The sequence below is a fragment of the Thermobia domestica genome, chromosome 8, assembly GCF_964235325.1.
Source record: "Thermobia domestica chromosome 8, izTheDome1.hap1.1, whole genome shotgun sequence".
NCBI lineage: Eukaryota > Metazoa > Arthropoda > Insecta > Zygentoma > Lepismatidae > Thermobia > Thermobia domestica.
Window position 1 is genome coordinate 222,818,602 of NC_137461.1, and position 21,670 is coordinate 222,840,271.

General features: G+C 36.6%; 1 protein-coding gene across 1 annotated transcript in view; it reads right to left on the reverse strand.

Moving 5' to 3' along the window:
- Positions 1 to 433: 433 nt before the first annotated feature.
- The window catches only part of LOC145693446 (uncharacterized), a 112,502-nt gene continuing 91,265 nt past the window's right edge, over positions 434 to 21,670 (reverse strand). The window contains exon 2 of the transcript XR_014132776.1: positions 434 to 3,439. The gene's annotated coding sequence lies outside the window, so the exon portion shown is untranslated. The remainder of the gene's footprint in view (positions 3,440 to 21,670) is intronic.

Genomic DNA, 21,670 nt, shown 5'->3' on the forward strand with positions numbered 1-21,670 from the left:
AAAGACAGAATTCTGGGAGCAGTTGGACTACGAACTTCACAGCATCCCGATAGGGTGGTGACTTGAATGAGGATGTCAGTAGAAACAGGGAAGGGATTGAGAGAATATGTATTTGCTGAAGCTTGGAAGAAAGGAATGATGAGGAATGTGGTAGACTTTGGGACGGCTTTCAATTGGCGATTTGCCTTTTTTTTTTTCTTCAGAAAAGGAAACAGCCCCTTTTGACTTGCAAGAGTAGTGGAAAAGAAAGTCAAGTCGATTACATTTTGTGTCAAAGACATATTTCATGGAACTGCAAGATAAATGGTAAAGACGTGACCCGTAGCACAGAATGGTGAGCGTAGACTGAAGTTCGCAACTGAATACAATGAGAGGCTGCGAAATGGAGAACCGAAAATTAATATAGTGGAGACTGAAAGAGTAGAAATTAAGATGATCGTTTATAGGAAGAGTTATGGAAGAAGTAAACCTGCAAAAAGAGAATGTGCAAAAATGGTAGTAAAGAGTAGGATCATACTGATGGCCATAGTGATTAAATAACAAAATAATAGAAAACTAGCTTTATTATAAATTGAATACTTACCACATGACTTAGATATCCTCTCTGCACCGCCTGTGTTTTTCTAAGCCATTTTATATGAAAATTATGTAAAAATACACATGTATTCACACACAAACACACGCAAAATATAAATGTACAACACGCATTATATGGAACACAGGATATAGGCCTATATACACAAATGTTCATTTTAACGTCAGAACTATTTACACATCCTTATCGTCCTCCTCGAAGAAGATGTCCTCTTCATCATCTTTTACATTTGCGTACACATTTGAACATTCCTTGTATCATTGCTTGCGAAGGAGAAAACATTGTAGCCAGTAGGTTGTACACACTGAGCAGCCAAAGGAATCCCGTTTATCGTGTCGGTAACCAGTCTGTTTCTACATTTGGTTTTTATCATGTTAATTTTCGAAAACCTCTCACATGCGACACTAGAATGAGGAAAGACGAGAGCATCTAGAAAATAATCTTCCAATTTTTTGTATTCTTGTTCTCCCAATAAGTCTCTAGAATATCTAATGGACAGCCAGAATTTACCTATCTCTAAATCTGACCATTCACGAGGAAAATTGGTCTCGGGCAACTTCCTCCACAAATCTTCCAGAACTTAGATTTCCCTGGTGTCATTTTCAACGCGCGGTAAATGAGCAGCCAAGTCTGCTATTGATGCTGGTCTCTTATATGTATTTTGAATGGTTATTCGAGGAGTCAACCAAGATAATTTTGGAATGATTGCATCTTCAAAATTGTATCGCTTCTTGATTTCCACACATGCACTTACCAAAAATTCTCTACAAGTGAATTTGAACTTGTAAACTTCCTCCCTATCCCGTATTCATGTTCCTAAGGCATTGTTCACCTCCACACTTAAATAAATACTTTCTATGGAAGAAAATAATTGTTTGTTGGTAGGATCAATATCCTAAAGATTGAGCCTTCTCAAACTTACATTGTCCATATATGCACCTAACAATGCCCAGTACAGGTCCCTCATCTTTCTATTTTCAAATGCTTTCATTGTGAAGTAGCAAGTAAGTAGCTCCCATTGCGCAATAATGCGATCAACAACCTGCAATAAAGATAGCCATCGGGTCTGAGATGGCCTCAAGATTTTGTGAGGGTCAGTATTACAAAACTCTTGATACTCCCGTAATTGTGCTTGTCGCTTATTGCTGTGTTTGAAGTAAGAATAGATGTTACGGGCAAGCTCCTCACATTCTTCAGGCAATTTCTTACATGCTTCGCTAGCACAGAGATGAAGGGAATGGCAAATGCATTTATTGGTAACGATGCCTGGTAACTCGGTTTTCATACAGGCTGCGACTGAATTTTTGGACCCGAACATGACGTTACAGCCATCGCTAGTGAAATCCACAATATTTTCAAATGGTACTTTTGCATTCCGGAAAGTATGCATCATAGCGTCGTAAAGACGCTCCGCCGTTGCACCCTGTAACGCAGCTTCGGGTTCGTTGCTACTGAAATTGCACCAGTTTCCAGAACCGTGTTACAATACTGTTGCAAGTTTTATCCAAAAACCTTACGCAAATGGCAGATGTTTTTATAGACCCAATATCCGCGGATTCGTCTATAACAACACTAAATTTCGTGTTCCTAAGTTGTTGAGCAATGTCTTCCCTATTAGTTTTTTTATTATTTCTGTTGCTTTAGTTCTGCCCAGAGTCACGGATTGTGCAATTTGTGAATCACTATAAGCTTTGGCAGCCACTTCTACTATATGTCTTCCTACCGTCATGGGGATATTGTGCTCCACTAAACATGAGCCCAAAGAATTTCTGTGCGTTTCACGCGATCTGTATCTTGCAATGGTTTAACTTCGCATTCAAACAACGTACGCTGAGCGCTTGAACCACGAATATTATTTTTGTGCTTATTTCTTTACCCTCCCACTCCGATTTGTACTTTTGTTGATATATTGTTTAACACTGGATTCACCGCGAATCTTTTTCTTCTTCTCGGGTGTTGCACAACGCGATCTCTTCATTGTGAAGAGAATCCCCACAAAACCGAAGTTGAAATACGATAACGTAAAATACGTAAAGCGCAAGAATGCGAGAGTAGAATTCAATACTTCACGCACCAAAGCTTTAACTCAACTAAACTAGTGCAGTCGATGCTAGACTCACAGCTTGGAATTATTCTGAATTATCTTTAATTTCAAGAGCAGGGAAACTTTGCTTCTGAGATGAATAAAGAAAGAAAAATATGTTGTATAAATGAATGTAAAGTGTTTGTTTACACATGTTGAAAGACAATGACCTCGCAGACAAAGGATTAGAAAACCCTGAGTGGAGCTTTAAAAAAAAAAAGCAATATGCATCTCTGGGGTAGACTGGATCAAACACATGGCGAAAGACCTTTGAGTCATCTGCATTTGTGTACTATATGTTTCATCTTAACGTCAAGAAGCTACCGTCTCCAATAAAACTCAGAAACTCATTTTCAGAAACACTAAATTGTTTTTACTCCCACACCCCTTCTCTAAAGGCGTCGGTAAAGAGATGACCTTCCACCGTTTCAAACTTGCTTCGAACAATAAGACTTGCCTGTATGGTTTACCGACTACATTTCTGACGTTCTTTTTCTTCCCACGACCAACTTCGTTCTCATCTCCAGGTTTTTCGGCTTTTCGATAAACTTGCTGAAATATGCTAGATCTGGCAACGCTGCTTCAGAAAGTACTTGATGCAGCTCTGCTCCACAGGCCGCCAGCTTCACAATACCAAGGCTGTTGCTATCGTCCATCGCCGATCTCTGAGACTCGATCTCTTCAACTGCCTGTTGCAGAAAAGTATCAGGACTACCCTAGCACAGGATGGGACACGGACGCCAAGCTGCGCACAGCAACACCTGAAAAAGAAAAATTCCTGTTATAAATTGAAATACCTCGTATATGAAGTGAAGAGGCTATACAGTTTAGCAAAAATTAGACACAAGGCAACAAAGGATATTACTCATACTAGGCAAATGTAGATGACCAAGGATTTGTGCTTAACCGATGAAGACAGAATCAGAGAGAGATGGACCAGTTCTTTCGAGAAGCTTTTAAATGAAAATTCGAGGAAAGTTTTCAGTTGTGGAACTCTAAATGTTAGAGCAACTTCAAGAATAAGGCGGGAAGAAATAGGAAAAGCGTTAAATAAAAGGACAGGAAAATAATATGTCCTGGTGGCATATAAGTAGAAGCATGGAAGAGTTTGGTGCCAGAAAGTGTAGATATCGTGGGAGCTGATTCAGAAAGTATATGAACAAGAAAACCTGACAGGTCAATGGAGGGATAGTGTTATTGTACACATTGTATTGAGATGGGAGATATAGATGGGTTTGAAAAGTACAGAGGAATAAAGCTAACGTCACATACGATAAGATTTGAGTGAAGATTGTGGATAGGCGATTACAGGAAGAAACATCAAAGAAGGACACAATTTGGATTTATGCCAAAAACAGTACAACACGCAATTTCTATAGTAAGACAAATTATGGAGAAGTATCAGGAAAAGCAAAAAGGATTGCACACGGTCTTTATTTATTCATTCGAGAAAGGCCTACGACAAAGTACCACGTCAGGAATATGGAGAAATCTGTGAAAGAAGGGAATGTCAGATAAATACATAAGGATAATCCGAGATGTGTATACAAGAGCTACGACCCAAGTAAAAAGTAGTGTGGGATTAATTCGCCAAATTCCTGTTCAGGTTGGATGACACTATGGCTCTTGAACATTGTCATGGATGCTATGACTCAAGATGTGGGTGATGAAGCTCCCTGATATATGTTATTGTTGATCAGATTTTACTGTGCAATACAAACGTTGAAGGAATTGAAAGGAAAATAGAAATTGTGGAGAAAGTCTTTGGAAGAGAGGCCTAAAAATTAGTAGAAAGAAAATCAATATCTCAAGTTCAACGGAAAAGCAAATGGAGAATAAGACTACAAGAAGAAAGAGTGAATGAAGTGGAAATTTTTAAATATTCAGGCTCCTATGTGGCTAAAAGCGATGATTCGGACGTGGAATTAACATAGAGAATGCAAGAGGAATGGCGAAATTGGAAGAAAGTATATGTCGTTTTGTGGAACCATATATTGACGGCAAAGATTAAAGGGATTATTTACAAGACAGGTGTTAGGTCAGCAGATATTTAGGAAGCAGAGACATTTCCAATCAACAAAGCACATGAAAAAAGATTGAATGTTACCGAAATTAGAATGCGACGCTGGAGGTATGGGATAAGAAGAGGCAGGGTGAGGAATTAGAAAGTAAGAGGAACAGCCAAAGTTGTAGAGAGAGATTTTAAAAAATCCAAGAAAGAAGACTACAGTGGGTGTGACTGTCTAATGAGAACAACGAACTACTATATTGGCAAAAGAGTAGATGGGAAGAGAGGTAGAGGGAGACAAAGAAGGAAATGGATGGACATGGTTAAAAATGATTTAAGGGAGAAAAGTCTAACAACGGAAGAATTCCGAAATAGAGCTTTATGGGGCAGACTCATCAGAAACGTCGAATGCACATAAGTGGAAAAACAAGGAGAGAAACGGCGACGTTTTCTACGGGCGAAAGATTTTCCTATCAAGGAAATGCTACTTACCGTACGCATCTTTGGTAGAGTTCAATTCCTGATCGAGGTCTTATTTAGCCTGATTACTAGAAGAGACGCTAAACTAAGAAACAAGCCAATACAACATTTCTGTTTGAAATCTTAATTCTTTTTTTCTTTGTTAGTCGCGTCGTGCACAACTGAGTCGAGAGATTCATCACGGGACGTGTAAAATGTAGATCTGGGCGCCAGATGGAAATTTCGACAGAAGAAATACTGCGATGAGGGCAAGCGTTTATCAGTTGTCCATATTGTATCTGAAGTTGGGTGTTCATATGAATTAGCTTACAGCATGGTGCACAAAGAGTTGAATTTCGAAAAAGTGATCTGCGCGATATCTAGACATTTGATTGACATAATACAAAACCATTTGAACGCATCTATTCTTGCTTGGAACATCTCTTCAGTAGCCAAGGAAGAAGACACCAGGATCGCTACAGGCAATGAAACATGGGAGCATTATCAGCCTAAAACCAAGCGCACATTAATTCAGTGGATACGTCCACTTTCACAACCATTTAAAAAAAAATTAAAAAGTTTTAGGATCCACAAGATGTGTTGCTTGTCCAGTCTTTGCCGTGGAGAGACTGACTGCTGCATCGTACTGTAATGTTTTGTTCCAGCTTCGGGCTGCCATTCACCGAAATGTCCGATACTGCTAAAATAAGTTAGAATCCCATTTACAGTCCCTGGCCTTATGTGACCCCAGCAGTCCAGTTTGCGGAATTCGGATGAAACAATCACCACCGTGCAGCACAAACTCACCTTCAAGTGATCCCTCAAACCTACTTTAGCGGCAACTTTTCGTGTATGGTGAAGTGAGCAGAAAGTTCGCAGATGGCTGTGACAATTATCCATTCTTATACAGTAAATAGTGGAGCGCTGATACATCTATGGATAAGTCTTAATATAGATAGAGCTTATGTGTAAAGGTAATTACCATATAAGTACTTACTGTTTTTTTTTAAACTATTTGTAACTTCCATTCTATATTTAATATGACCACTTATGTTAGTGATAACCTTTGCAATTCTCCAACCATGAAAATAAATTTGAAGTTACAGAGAAAAGCAGCTAACTACTTAAAAATGTTACGAAACTGGGCTGCTAGGAAACAGAACTTTTTAAATTTTTCTTGAAAATTTAGGAAGACTAATAAAAAATGGGCTGACAGCTTCGAGCTCATCAATAGTCTGAGGCTGTGGATAAGACAAGTAGGTTTACCCAAGTGGTTTCCAAACTTTTTTTTTTTTTTTTTTTTTTTGACTCGACACACTTCATTGAGCGCCCACATTGATTTAATGTAACTATAATTTCCTATGACTGTGCAAGACTGAACATTGGTGCTGCCGCTAGAGGCGTTGACTGTCTCAAAATTGATTTTCAACAAATTATTAAATGCTTCATGATTTTTAAATTCTAAACTTTCCCGACGGATCGGTTGGGAACCACTGGTTTACTTGACTTATTCGTTCTCTTACTTTAGTTTTCAGCACGTAGTTACAGTTTGGACCCATGTCAATTGTTCTGTTGTAGTCCTATTTATATATTGTGTTTCATGTCCATTGTGATTTCGTATCTCTTTCAAAGTTCTAACATAGTTACATTCAACATAATACGTAAGGCATATAGCTATGTTGCTATACTTAAGAATTTTACTTAATGTGTATTCCTTTGCTTTTTTTGTTTTGTTTTGTTTGTCCGTCCGTATTCCATGGTTATCGAGTTGGCTTCGTAATTAATTGTTTTATGGGATGAGGTTGTCAGCTTCCAATCCCCAATCTTCGAACCGGGCGATTTTCTTTCCTTAGCCTTTGTAGATCCCTATACCAATTGCAAGAGAGCATTGTTAGTTTTGGTCCACCCTGGACTTGTCCAGTACCCACTTTGGTGCGAACGGTCCTGGGTTCGATTCCTGATGGGAACACTCGGTCAAGCTTTACCTGAAAAACTGTACAAGCTTTTTCAGGTCAGCCGTCCTGAGTGGAGTTTTCTTCACACATACAAGGTAAATGCCGGAATGGTACCTAACATAAAGGTTCCCGGCCGCTTCCTTCCTCGAATAGTGTGATCGCCGAGGGACGTCATCCCTCATACGTAACAGGCAAACATGGTCATAGATGCAGCAAAGTCAGAAATCTATTTGCTAACCCTAATCCAATACCCACCAAATCCGATGACGTTCTCCTATCCGCAGTCTGGAGGTATCTGGTGCAAAGTAAGCAACTGTCCATGACTGGGATGGATTGGTAGGTAAAATACAGGAAAGACAAGAAATAATAAAAATCTATACACACAGCGGCAGAAAAGAAAATTGACCGTATCTTGTTTGTACAGTAACCATGTAAGCCTCTTTGTACTATTACATGTATTGTAGGAACATGATTTCTGCTTGTAGCAACTCTCGTTTATCTTTAACCCTTTCCGGCCCAGTGGTTTCAGTGTGAAACCACAGTTTTAATTTTTTTTCTCCGTGCAGCCTAGGGGATTTAGAAGGAAACTATCTTTTAATATGAACTTTGCAAGCCATCTAAGGACAGGAGTTTAAACTATTTCCAGGATTTTCATTCGCGTTTAAACTGTATAGCCAATTGGCATTGAAAGTTTGTTGTTTTCTTTCTCTTCATAAATTCATTCTTTGGGAAACAAAGGGTAACAAAGCCAACTTTCTGAAAACACTTCTAATACTAAAGATTAAGTTCAACGGTATATTGACCAGAGGACAAGACAAACAAAGCCTCATACCGCATATTCACTTGAGCACGTACTGGACAAAGGCCTCTCCGAATCCTCTCCTCCTTCCCTTTGTCTCAGCTTGGCTGGTCAACCTCTGGTCAATATGCGACCGACCTTAGATTGGCAGTTGTCTTGCTTACTTCATCCCTTGCTAGGTGTTTGCATTCATATTTTTTTCTGAATTGCTTATTACTTCGTGTGAAATAAGGTCAAGTAGGTAAAATAAATGGTGGTACCTACTTACACCAACAATACAAAGACCTATCTTTAAATAGTTCAAGAAAATTTGTTCAGAAGAATTAAGGAGACAACTTATCACATTTTCCTATAAGCACCCTATATATTTTTCACATAGTTGAAAAAAATCATTGAAAGATTAACATATTAAAATTAAAAATTAAGGTAAAGAAAATAATTGACGAAATTGAATTAACTTCAAAATAAATCAGTTAAAATTAAATATGACAGTTTTTACTAGTATACAATGAGAGTTGTCTTCAGTTGCAAAGTTAATGTACAATTTAATCGATAATAGTAGGTGTATGGGGAAATTAATTGACTGTTGCGAAAAGTTTCTCATATGCAACAAATGACCTCCTAATAATGGCGCATGATGATGGTGATTGTGAAAAGTTACTGTTTTCTAATAACTGATAATTAGTAAAAAAATAAGAAGTCAAAAATTGAGAAAAATAATGAAAATTATGTAATATTATTTTTTGTGCATCTGTTTTAGGAGAATCAGAATTTTAGAATACATGCAGAATATTCATCTCACATAGTTTTAAAAAAACTATTAATCTTTTACTCGTTACGAATTTGTTTCACGATTCACAATTAAAAATTTACTCCTCCAAAATTTGATTAAATGAAAAATTTCTGATTAACTGATTAATTTAACGATAATTTTTAACAGATTAATTACAAGTCAGGCTTTTTGATCACTGTTTGGTGTTATAACTTCCTTTTTCTACGTTTCCAGTCTCCACATTCGCTGAGCAATGTTAGTCGCATATTTTTGATGAATGTTAAAAATGTTCGCGCAATTGCATTCTTTGACACATTGTTCTGAACCAGTCTCATTTTCAATTGCCCAATATACAAGAGCAATTCGGGAAAATTAAAAAAAAAAAAAAAAAAAAAACGTTCGTGCATATGTGAGAAATGGTCGGGAAGAACAGCGTCAGTCCTGTGGTGCTGTGTCATATTACAGTAGACAGTGAGCAATAGAAGGAGAAGGTTGTGTTCCCATTCACTCGTCCGCTATAACAATAATAATAATAAAAAAGTGAAGTGAGTGCATAATACGATTTCTGAGTGCAAAAAAATCTTCCAGCAGCTGCGATTAATCGCGAACTATGTGCTGATTACGGACCGAACATGATGAGTGAAGCTGTCGCATGTTTAAAAATGGACGAATTGACGTGTATGATGCGGTAAGGAGTGGGTGCCCATCTATAACACTGTTCAACAAATTTCGATCGAAAGTATGTAAATTCTTTGAAATTGCGATTTTTACATTCATTTAAGCATAATATGAAAGGAAATGATAATAGAAGAATTTTCTTAGCTCAGATTGTGAAAAAAAACGCCCTTGTACAACAGTAGCTGTATATATACAAATGTATTAATATTTATAAAACATTTAAGCAAAATCCTTGTAAAAACCTACATTTCACTTTTTTTATCTATTTCACTGTGATATGATAAGCTGGGTAGTTAAGAAGTACCCTAACCTATAGCTTTCTATACCCTTGTACTTCCTTTTTCAAAATTGCGCCAATACCAGTTTCACAGCAATACAGAAAATAAAGTAACCGTGGTCAAGTTAAACATTAACAATTCAGTATTAACATCAAAACATGAAAAATATGTACAAATACCTTTTTGTGCAAGAACTACACTGCAATGTAGACAAAAGTTTCAAGTGATATATTGTACAGGATTATGTTTATTTTATTTTGAGCGTCTTCGCTTGGCTTGCCTTTTGTAGGTTACATCTGGAGCATCCCTTGCAATAGTCCAACAGTAGTCGGCCAATATGTTAGAACTCCACTTTCCCTCATATCTCTTCTCCATGGCTGCAATATCTTGATGGAAACGCTCACCATGTTCGTTACTTACTGCTCCACAATCTTCGGGAAAGAAGTCTAGATGTGAATGAAGAAAGTGGAGTTCCAGAGACATATTGCAACCAAGATTTTCGTAGCACAATAACAACTTTGCTACCAGTTGTTTGTAATTTGTTGCTCGGTGTCTTCCCAAGAACTGTGAACAAACACTCTTCAAGCTTTCCCACGCAGCTTTCTCCTCACCTTGGAGAATTTCGTCGAACTTGTGATCTTTGAATAGTTGCCTAATCTGTGGCCCTATGAAAACACCCTCTTTAACTTTGGCATCACTTAATCGAGAGAATTGTCCTCTTAGGTACTTATAGGCCTCATCCTCTTGGTTCATGCTCTTAACAACACTTTTCATAAGACCTAATTTAATATGTAGAGGGGGAAGCAAAATTCGGTTACGATCTACCAGTGGTTCATGCTGCACATTTTTCACTCCCGGCTGAAGAGTTTCTCTGGTACTCCAATCACTTTTGCGGTAATGAGATCCACGATCTCTTCTGTTCCATTCACATATAAAGCAACAATACTTCGTATACCCTAACTGCATACCTAGCAACAGTGCTATCACTTTAAGGTCACCATAAATGAGCCACTGAAAATCGTAATATTTAATGGCTTGAAGTAAACGTTTCAAGTTTTCATGAGATTCCTTCATATGAACTGCGTAACCTACAGGAATTGAAGGAAGTTCATTTCCAATATGTAAAAGCACTGCCTTTGAACTCACCTTGGACGAATCTATAAAGAGCCTCCACTCCGTAGGTTCGTAATTAATTTTTAAGTGCCCTCATGAGACCATTTACATCTGTACATGCCACAAGTGTGTCTTCCATAGTAAAAAAATGAAGTGAACATCTTCTCCCTATTCCGATACACTGAAATATTTACTTTTTCCTGCAATAAATTCCATTGCTTTAAGCGTGACGCTAAAATTTCGGCTTTGCTTTTCGAGAGGTCCAAGTCTGATTAGATCACTTAGTTCCTCTTGAGTAAGTCTATGTGGTTCACATGGAGGTTCTTGTACAACAAACGTAGGATCCTTCGAAGTACTTGATTCAGGAGCTTCAACTTCTCAAACATCATCAGAAAAAATATCGTATTCTTTAGGTGGGACAGGAACAGGTAGTCCTTCTCCATGTGGAACAGGGCGCATTGCAGAAGGAATGTTAGGATAGATCAAGGCCCGCTTCTTCTTCGTGGAAATTCCCTTCTTGACGGAAAGAACTATACAAAAATAACAGTCTCTGATGTGGTCGCTTGGCTCCCTCCAAATCATGGGCACTGCAAAAGACATTGAGCGCCCCTTCCCATTAATCCAATTTCTTAGATTGCTGGCACAAGTGTTACACACAATGTGGGGTGCCCAAGATTTATCTTGGTCTCCAATTTTACAACCAAAGTAATATTGATAGGCTTTTCTTATTAGTGGTGTTATAATCTGCTTTTGTGAGGAAAATGTCACTTCCCCACACACGTATCCGCACTGTTTACACAATTTCGCGGCATTTTTGATTATTGAAATCCTCAAAATGTCACTTGAAATAGTTCCGACAACTATTTAAAAATATACATTCGAAATACCAGTATTTTTGCGTACTTGAAGTTGTATTTTTGTCCTGCACTACACAAACGTCACACCCGAAACGCTGATAACTGCACTAAACCTGTCTTTTCTAACAATAGCAGAACACTACTGAGATAAGGAACACAATGAAACCAAGCGTTCATATAGTTTCTCGAGTGTTGCCGGATCAGTCTAACATTTTACCCCAAACGAAGCGAATATATTTATTTTTAAAGCGTTATTATTAGAGATGCCTGTAAAACGAAAAGTAGAGCTAATATTCAAATATAACTTTCAAATTCGTGATCAGCACCACAAAATCAATAAGAATTAGCTGATTTTGTTCAATTTACATTTTCGTTGTTGAACAGTGATAATCAGCAATGAATTACTGTAGGAAATTGACAAAAGTGTCAGTGTGGTGCCATCACTACTGTCTCTTCAGGCACGTGAAACAGTGGCTTGCGTCGTACCGCTTCAACGATGACATTGGGCTTCACAATACTCTTAGCGTTTGGCTTCATTCCTAGGCGAGATTTTTTTTTTTTTTTTTTTCAGAAGGAATTTCAAAGCTTGTAAAACGTTATGATAAGTGCCTCAGTTTGAATGGTGAATATGTTGCAAAGTAATGTAATATACTTTTCCAATGTGTATAATAAAAGTTCTGTATCTGCGAATGTATCTCATTGATACCAAACGGCGGTTTTCTCGAATTACTGTCGAATATGACGTCGAAGTATGCCTTAGACTGGGGGCAGTAGCAAAGAGAAACAAGCGAAACAAAGGAGGGAAGGGCGAGACGGAAGCAAGTAGAAATTGAATTCGCAAGTGGTATACTGCAAAATCTCCGACTTGCCACCGATGATGTTTGTTTGTAATCAATTTCTTCATCAACGTCAGGTTTCTCTTCTGTTTCTCTATTTGGCAGAGTGGGATAAGTAAATATAGTACAGGTAATAGGGTTGGAAATTACTCTTCGTAACCATTTGCTGATCATCCCTATATTCTTGAATGAGGTCAATAGCTCCCCGTCTTCAAAAATTTAAAGCAATATAATCTAACATGAATATATATGAATAAAAGTATTGACAGTCTTTACTATTGTAGTTTTTTGAAGAAATTGGCTTTACTGTGCTCACGGAAGTCAGGAAGATAAAACCAGAGTTGTTACTATATGAGTTTCATGTAGAAGTCACGGGTGTGCAAGTATACATATGATTTTTATACAGCAAACGTTAAGTGATCTTTTGTATAATCGTGCAAAAATAAGAAGAAAAGAATATAAAGACAGGATTTGAAAAATGTAAGATATGAATTAATAACATATAAAGTAAATTATGAAGAATGAAAATAATAGTGAAATAATGAGAGATATTAAAAATAACGTGTATAGAAAAGGTAACAATATAAACCGATAAAAATAGATAAATGGGGAAAAAAGTGAATGTAATAAAATAAGTTGTGTATTCTGTTAACACGGAGTATTTGCGGATAGGATGATATGTTTTCCCATCTTGTTGAGATGTTGAAGTCTGGAGAAAGTATTGAGGGTACTTACACGTAAGATGTAATCGGATGTCGTGTTTTGTGTTCTGGGATAACTAATTTGAGTGCTTCAGGAGTATCGGCGATCCCTGAAAGTAATACTGTCGCAGTGGCTTCACTAAATTAATCTCCGCTTGACTCAAGTACTAACTTCAACTTCATGTATTCTCCAGTCATATCTCACAAGTAAACCTTACGTTTGGGTGAATCGAGTTGCTGACTGAGACACATATGAGAAAGTAGTACTAAATGTGGTCAGTATTTCAGTGAAGTTGTAGGAGCGAAGCTCCAGGGGTTTAAGAAATACAGCTACCAGAACATCACATGGAAGTACAGAATAGTCTTCATACAGTTGGAGGTAAAATCTCTGTAAGACCTCTTGTAACAACAAAAGGTGAATAACAAATATATGGGTACATATTAGGACTACGGGGAAGTCACATAGTAAGGGTATACCTGACGGCGGCCATCTTGAAATCCGCCATTTTGAATTAAGGTTAAGTTTTTAAAATAGGAATAGGGTCATGTGATACATGATTTAAGGCGCAAATTTAATCAGAAGAACAATGGTGACGTTAATTTTGATTTACGCGCAATTGGTAAAAAGTTACAGGGAAATTAAATATTGTTGCAGCATATGTATTAGTCCTTTATCCCACCTTGTAAATTTTGTGTTAATGATAATAATTAAATAAAAAGCAGTTGGATAAATATTAGGTCTATGGTAAGAGTTGCCTTGATGGCGGCCATGTTCAAATCCGCCATTTTCAATCAGACAAATCAACAAAACGGATAACATTGACACCTTATTAATAGCAAATTTTACCATAAATCCAACGGTATAACCATTTTTGCTTTATCATTAACCAGCATTTGTTATCGCATAAACAAGTTGCTAATTTAAGGACAAATCACCAAAGTGGGATTGAGTCATAATTGAACTTGAGTCTTTCTTCCAGAATAGTCCTCAATTAGTACAATCAATATGTAGTTCAGAAAAGAGCGCATGACTTGCACAAATGCTCTGCTCAAAGTGAGCACACCTGACAAAGGCAATCGAGTTACACTTCACACATTTGTCATTAACAATTCCGTCAAAGCAGTAGTCGTAAGGAGCGATCCATTTAATTTTGTGCTGGTTAATAATAAAGCAAAAATGGTTATACCGTTGGATTTATGGTAAAATTTGCTATTGATAAGGTGTCAATGTTATCCGTTTTGTTTAAAACTTTTGTCTGATTCAAAATGGCGGATTTGAACATGGCCGCCATCAAGGCAACTCTTACTATAGACCTAATATTTATCCAACTGCCTTTTATTTAATTATTATCGTTAACACAAAATTTACAAGGTGGGGTAAAGGACTAATACATATGCTGCAACAATATTTAATTTGCATGTAACTTTTTACCAATTGCGCGTAAATCAAAATTAACGTCACCATTGTTCTTCTGATTAAATTTGCGCCTTAAATCATGTATCACATGACCCTATTCCTATTTTAAAAACTTAACCTTAATTCAAAATGGCGGATTTCAAGATGGCCGCTGTCAGGTATACCCTTACTATGTGACTTCCCCGTAGTCCTAATATGTACCCATATATTTGTTATTCACCTTTTGTTGTTACAAGAGGTCTTACAGAGCTTTTACCTCCAACTGTATGAAGACTATTCTGTACTTCCATGTGATGTTCTGGTAGCTGTATCTCCTAAACCCCTGGAGCTTCGCACCTACAACTTCGCTGAAACACTGACCACATTTAGTACTACTTTCTCATATGTGTCTCAGTCAGCAACTCGATTCACCCAAACGTAAGGTTTACTTGTCAGACACAAAGCGCATTCTATGTATATTCGCTTCAACTCCCACTACAATACTATTCTGGTTTGTATAGATATCACTTTATCATCACATATAACAAAACTCCATTCAGTTCTAACCGTAGAATTCTTGAGGAATTGCTACTCATGTTCTGAGCCTCGAAAGTCCAACACAGAGTTCCAAACCCTACTACCTCAATTCATCTTCAACCACGATAACTTCAACTTTAAAAAAATCTAGAAAATTATTAGGTTTAACAAAAAGAAAAGTCCAAAGGTGAACCATACCAATCAATAGACCTCATCGAGGTGAATCAAGTGGTATGAGTAGGTATAAAACATCATACGTAGTTTTAGAGAAAATCGAAAAATAATAATAATAATAATAATAATTCTTAAAAAAAGTGATGTACAACAACCGCATCATCAACACGGCAACAGTGCATCAACTTTGTCACATTTTCACCAATGAATAAATGTTGATGCATAATGCACATATACGTAGGAAAACAGTTTTCTGCAACTGAATATTGATTTTCTTCATTTCGTACATTCTTTTATTTTACACTTTCTGTACTTTCTTTCGTTACTACACAAAAACGTTACAAATTCCAACATTGATCATGATCTTAAAAATATCTATATAGAACACACTTACATTTGTTTCAAGTCAAATATAGCGTTCTTGGTTCTAAAGATATACGCAATCAAACTTCAGGTTGCACAACTGTACGGACACACTGTATTATCAAGCTCTTCATGACGACGCAAGCAAGACGACATACACACCATGATTAATGAGATATATCCCAAAACTACGATGAACTCTTAAAACTTTTAATTTCTGTTTAATTATAATACTATCTGAAGGTAACACACATATCAATCGATATATCATGACGATCTGAACGAAATCACATGCATGAGGATAAATTCGCATGTGTACTTTTCGAGAAAAACGAATTTTTATTGTGCTAAGAAAAAGCCGTTTTTTTTTTAATTAATAATTGACAGTTTTTATTCTACTGGAGCAAATTATACAAAATTATTGTTGTCTTCTCTACTACTTGTAATTATTGTTTTCAAATCAATGGCTGTACCGTAGGCATACTCATCATCTTACCTGAGTCAGAAAAGTTTTACCCTCTTTTCCAGCCCAAAATCATGTACCGAAAAGCTCCACTCTTCCTCACCTTCTTATTGCAGGATTGGACCTTGAAGCGCTCTACACCTTCGTGAAAAAAGTACCAGAAGGTTGTCTTATATTTCAACCTTCCGATAGTTCTGCATTTACATCTTTAAATTATCAGCCCACTTCACAGATTTCTATGTCGAAGAAACTATTAACTCATTTCTCGGTCCATATCAGTAATCTCTAGCACTCCTGCAATACTTAAATTTTCCACTCACCTATCCAAAAATTACATAACTTGTCGTCGCAGCACATTCCATGTAAGAACGCTCAAAAACTTTATCTCTGATTCTTCCACATTCCACAGAAAAAAAAAGTAAAATATTTTTTTTTAAATACTTCCATTACCATGCTTCGTATTTTGTGTTATAATGTCACTCTTTCAATACATTTACCCCTTTTCTTAACACCTGTTTTTATCATTTTAAAACTATTTTACTATTCCTGTTTTTCTGTTCCTTTTTGTCTTCTATTATTTTACGTAATTCAGCTGGCTTGGTATAGGGTTGCTAGATTTTGTAAACGAAAAACCGGGACACCAATCTCAAGCCATATATAAGTTCAGGGTTCCTACTCATTTGGTCAGAATTAGTTAATTACCTGTCTTTTCCAGGTTACTACTCACAATTTTCCAGTTTATTTTATACACAGTTAACACAAATGAAGCACCACAGAGGATGTATAAAGAATGTGAAAAGGTAACATAAGAAGAGCTCCCTGGCCCCCCTTATTCTGCAATCCAATTTTTTGCGTTTAACAGGTCCTAAATGTTGCGCCAATTACAACACACCCTGCCATTTATGATTGAAGATACACTTCTTTCTTTGTTGCGTCATAACCTGGGTCAGAATCTTAAAAAATACTTTAGCATTTGCCAAGAAAAAATACATTTACGCTAAATTCAGAACGATAAACAAAACGTAAATCTCTTGAAAGACTTACACAATCTCTCCAAAAGTTTCGCAGAAAAAATCCAGTGCCAAAATTAAACAAGACACATACTTTTATGTGGTGAACTGCCACTTCTTGTGCTAGAGTAAGTTGTTACGGAATTAACATGAAAATTACTGCAAATTTTATCAGATAAAGGAAAAATATTAATCCAAAATTATTGAATACGTGCACAGCATTTAAAAAAATATTTATCCACTCATTTATCCAGTATATTAAAGACAACTCAGTTCTGTAATCGTTGAAGTAAGATTTTAAATTAAATTTATATGTAAGACTACAGGTCTAAATGCGACAGATACTCAGTGAATTATTCGAAAAATGAAGCAAATTCTTCACATCAAATATATAAAACACGTAAAAGATCTTACGGACTTTTAGATTAATTTGCAAAAGTAATATGGCAAGCAAAAGCTCAAAATACCCATTTGCAAAAACACAGTTGTTCTTCTGTCCATTGCACATTAATTTGATTGACCCTTTCCACGTTAGCATTATGCCCAGGAACACTGAAGATAAATTCACACAGTCATATAATTCCGAGTACTGCTCCAAACACTCGCACTGTCCAAATAAATAGGTCCACTTCTCCTGACATTATTTACTACTCCAAATGTCCTTCTCCTTCACAAGTATTATTTGTATTTGTTCTTTTAAGTATGAGAACTGATAAAACAATATAGAATCGTCAATTGATTGACCCTTATTTTGTAGAAACGTAACCATTTGTACTTAAATCCACGCTGGTGTAGAGCAGCATCCATTTAAAGATAGAAAAGTCCTTGACTGACGTTATCTTCATCTTTAAATAAGAACATAGAACTCTTTCACTGAAAATGAAATGATTTTTTTCAGTTTTAGTCCCACGATTATGCCGCCTAGGCTAAAGGAGACGGCGGTGATGAGAAATGAAGGAAATGGTGGAGTGAAGAAAGTGGGAGAAAACGGGAGAACCCACAGAAAACCCACGAACACGGTGTTTGTCCATCACAAAGCCTACTTGGCGCGAGCTGGGATCCTACTCTCTACCACTGAGCTACCGTGCCCCCAACTCTTCTAATTCAACATAAAATTTTTATCTGTGTGAAGCTGTTCAAGTCAATAAGCCAAAGATTTCATTTCCTGAGGTAGAATTCTTTCTTCTTTTTTTTTTTTTTTCTTTTTGGTTTACCAATGTAAGTGTGTCCTCTAAAATTACAACTTTTATTACAAATATATATGCCTCTTCTATTTTAAGTATTTGTCTCTTGAATACACTCATCGGGCTCTGTACAAACTAGTGGTGGGCACAAAACCGGTTTTTCACCGAATCCGGTTTCGGTTTCCTTCAAAACTGGTTCGGTTTTCTCCGAAACCGGTTCGGTTTTTCGCATGATTCGGTTTCAGTTTTCTTCAAAACCGATTCCGTTTTTTTTCGAAATTTGTTCTATTTCTGACCAGAATGGTGTTTCGTTGTTCTCCGGAAACCGAATCCATTTCCACAGAAATAGTTTTGTGTGTTTTCGAAAATTTTCACCGAAACCAGTTTCGGTGAAAACCGAACCGGTTTCGGAGAAAACCGAAATGTCGGGTTTCGGTTTTATAGAAACCGGTTTTTATAAAAACCAGTTTTGCCCATCTTTAGTACAAACTAAAGAATTGGTTCGCTTCGAGGATTTTCAAAGCATGGGTGTCATTTAGGGGTGGCAGGAGGGGTATCCCCCAAGGGTTTGAGGAATACATATACTTTAATAGATTGTCTACTAATATAGTAGTACAAAATGTGAAAGTCTTATGTCCGTGGTGTTCTTGCCCCCCTCAAGCGAAGTCTGAAATGACGCCCCTGTTTCAAAGAGCGTTCTTAAAAATTTTGGTTCTTTTTCTTCTGAGAGGAAAAAGGTTGCAGGTTGATTTTTTTCAATCTAAAGAGCAAAAACCGGGACAAACAGGGGTCCCGAAAGCCTTTCTCGGGACAGGTAAGTCTGTCATTGAAAAACGGAACGTCTGGCAACCCTAGCTTGGTAGAATGCTTACCTTTGCTTCAAGGGGATGTGATTTGACCCCAGAGTATGAGATTTTATGATGGACATTTCTGTGGATCTTCTCAGGGTTCATCAGTTTCCTCCCACATTCTCATCATTCCCCAATTATGGCAATCATTCACTTGCATGAATCATCCATCTCGTTTGTCGTAAATGACGTAACTGGAATGTTCAAGATTCGTTTCTCTCCCCCTATACTTTTTAGCAACCAATCCACCTCACACTCTCCACTTTATCTGGCAATAACTAGTTTGCCTTCCAATATGGTACCTAACTGGATTATTGTATAGTTTTTCTTTTCTTCCTACTTCTCCTATCTGATAAAGCAGGTAACGAAAGTGCTGATGGTATTCTGTAGCAACACTTGTAGTTTATTGTATTTCATATTTACCTGGTAGTAATTTTATGTTTATCATTTTTGTATACATATACTCGCATATTCGAATTATGAACTCATTACATGTAATTTGTCAAATAGCATTCTGAAGTTATGACTTACACTAACTTTCTAATTTTGATCGTTCAGAGTTGATTTTTCCGATCATTCTCCCATTAAGCGTCAGAGGAGAATTTTTAGTGTATTCAGCGGCAGACTGCTGAAACTGTAAAATATGCTATGTGGTTAAAGGTTTGGGATTTCAGTGTTTGGACTTGCCAGCTATACATAATACATATACTTTGAAGTAGAATAAATATTCAGAAACTCGAAAAGTTCTCGTGGAGACGAAAGATATAAGAATCACCTATTTGTATTTATGCATGATAGTGCACTTCAGTATAAATGCGAAAAATGACAATGTTTTGGAAGAAAGAATAATGGAACATTCCTTAATAGTTTGCGTCAAGGCAATGCAAAATCTGCATTTCAGTTTGTGATAGTTGGCACAGAGTGTAAAAAATCATGATCTTTTTTTTATTATTTTTATTTATTTATTTAAATAAAATCTTTCTCCTCGTATAATACAAGTTTCGAACTGAAGAAAACATTAGGAATTAGTATTAGAAAGGTTCTAGAACACAGATCCTCCCATATAGATTAGTAGCTTCCTTTCTGTCTCAAAGCTTAATATTTAATTCACATAGTATTGCCAAGCGAGCGTTAGCGAGTGAAGGCAGGTTAGAGCCCCGCAGAGCATATTTTCTGTCTTTATTACAGCTCAATGGGAAAGGAGCCTGCGTTCTAGAACCTTGCCATTCCTATTAAATGTTAATTATGCCATTTAAGTAAAAGTATTGGGATTGAATTTTGAATTAATCCCCGATCGTTAACCTATTTCAATCTCAAACAATGTATCTTAAGCATTAAGGAAAAACTACAGCAACGTTTATCAACATGACAATTTTTTTCACAGTTACTGTTTTTTGGCAGGGGCATATTTTTAAAAAATCGGAACTAGCGTGCGGCACGAAATACATATAGAATACATAAATTTCGCATGTTATAAAATCTTTTTTAAAAAAGTTTCGGAGAGAAGATCGCGGACCCCTTTAAATACGCCCCTATTATCTGGAAACAAACAGACGCATACACACAAATATTTTCGTTTTAGATGTCCATGGTGATTTCCTCATTGGAATAGTTAACGATTTTAAAAACCCTATGTTACGAAGAGAAAAAAGCAGGATTCCCCCGTTACCCGTTCAAAACGGGATTTTCCCTAATCACTCGTTTTCATACTGTGCTGTACATACATTTGAGTCTCATTATATTACGATTATTATTTTCCATAATCGAAATAACAGAACAGAAACAAGATTTTACTTATTTTTACTTTAAATTAATTTATTTCGGATTTTTTTATTTTAAGAAAATCAAGTGATTTAAATCAATCCACCCTGAATCGGCATAAGTTATAATTGATTTTTGTACGCTTTGCCTTGCGTTACGCTTCGCAATATTTGCGAAGGCTTATATGGAATGAGGCTCCAGGTCCTGGACATAAATCCAGTGGAAAATCATTGATCAATCATGATTGGAAAAATATGAAAAAGGAACACAATAGAGAAATTGCAAGACATGCGTCATAATAATAATAATTTCTAGATAAAGTTATTAAGTCTATGCCTCGTCAATCAAAAAGAAGGAAATACATCGCCAAGTTAGAGCAAAAGCAACGTGTTATAAGAACTTGTATCATATTCAGAAGGCATCTAAACTTCTTCATAAGAAATGGACCACTGTAATTGCAGTTCATAATTTAAGTTCGGTCCGATGTTCAGGAACAGCTGTAGGGTCCAGAAGTTAATAAGTAGATTTTGAAATGTGCAGAAACGGACCGTATATTATATATACACCAAATTCATTCTGTACAGAATGTTACTATTCTATGTGAATACAGGATGTTCTGATCTAAAGCATCAGAAAAGAAACAGGTAACAGAATAGCCATAAACATTGTGGTATTCACAAGAATCATAGAATAAATCCACTTTTTAAAAAATCTAATTGTTTCGATTATTTTCGAACTGTTATCTCTTGTGAAATTAAATGAATTAAGTGGGATTGTTGTGCAGCCCGTTCAGTCATGTA